Raw genomic sequence first — 1,402 nt, forward strand, 5'->3', positions numbered from 1 at the left:
GTGGATTGATTCAGTGACTGGGGTAATCAGATGGGTGTGTCAGAGGCCATGCGGTTATCACAGGAGAGAGCAGGGTTTAGGGCTGTTGTACATAGGGTCTCTATGAGTTGCAAATGACTCAACAGCCCATAACAACAACAACAACATTTTTTTAAGGCACTGGGAACTTCCGTGAAAATTAATTAAAAAATGTATTATAAAAAACCGTACAATGACTGTCCAGGAGGGCGGCTAGCCCCCTGCCTGAACAGGTAAAGCAGAGGACCCCCAAAGCTGCACGCAACTCAGTCGGGCCCAAAGGCGTGCGGCCCTCAGGCCAAGACGAAACTTCTATGCACCAGTTCCATAGGACACATCATATCAGCTTGGGACACATTACCACTAAACTTAGGAGACTCTGGTCACAGCATAGGAAACTGTTAGTAGCTAATGAATCTGGAATCACAGAAACCAAGGAAGCTTTGGATATAAGCTATAAGATCAAGGGCGAAACAATGGAAGACAGGTGATGAAGGGAGTGGATAGAAGTGGAGGGGTATCTCGATGGATGGTGGAGTAAAGAAATAAGTGGGTCAGGGCACTTCAGCCAAGGGCAGGGACAACACCGAAACTAATGGTTAATTCCAAAATAAGGGATATATTTTCACTTTTTCTGTGAAATGTTTATCTGTTGGATACTTCTGTATATCTGAACATTCAGACTGACATACACTAGGAAGAAGGATTGGTCATCCACTTCCAATATAGCAGGCCACTGAAAACCTTATGTACAACAGAACACATGTAGAATGACAGAAAGGACAACTGAGTATGGAAATACAAAGGAAGCGGAACTGTTGTAAGCAGACACTAGTGATTGGAACATGGATGTGAGAACCATGAATGTGGGAAAATTAGATATTGTTAAGGAGGATACGGAACACATAAATATAGACAGGCTAGGCATTGGTGAGATGAGATGGACCGGCATGGGGCATTTTGAATCAGATTATCATACGATATAGTACTCTGGAGATGAAAAGGTGAGGGAAAGTGGGGTTGCTTTCATAGTTAGAAAAGCCATTTCTAGATCCGTCTTGAAGTACAATATTGTGAGTGACCCCATAATGTCCATACACATACAAGGAAGTCCAGTGAGTACCACTATCATTCAGATATATGCACCAACAACCAGAGCCAAGGAAGAGGAAAAATAAGATTTCTACCAACTTTTGCAGTCGGAGATGGATCGAACATGCAATCAAGATGCATTGATAATGATGGGTGACTGGAATGCAAAATTTGGGAACAGAGAAGAAGAATCGGTAGTCAGCAAACATGGACTCTGAGACAGACATGGCGCTAGAGATAGAATGATTGAATTTTGCACAATTAATGACTTATTCTTCGCAAACACCTTTTT

This window comes from Elephantulus edwardii, unplaced genomic scaffold, assembly GCF_000299155.1.
Source record: "Elephantulus edwardii isolate Elephantulus edwardi_28Jun2011 unplaced genomic scaffold, EleEdw1.0 scaffold00226, whole genome shotgun sequence".
Taxonomy (NCBI): Eukaryota; Metazoa; Chordata; class Mammalia; order Macroscelidea; family Macroscelididae; genus Elephantulus; species Elephantulus edwardii.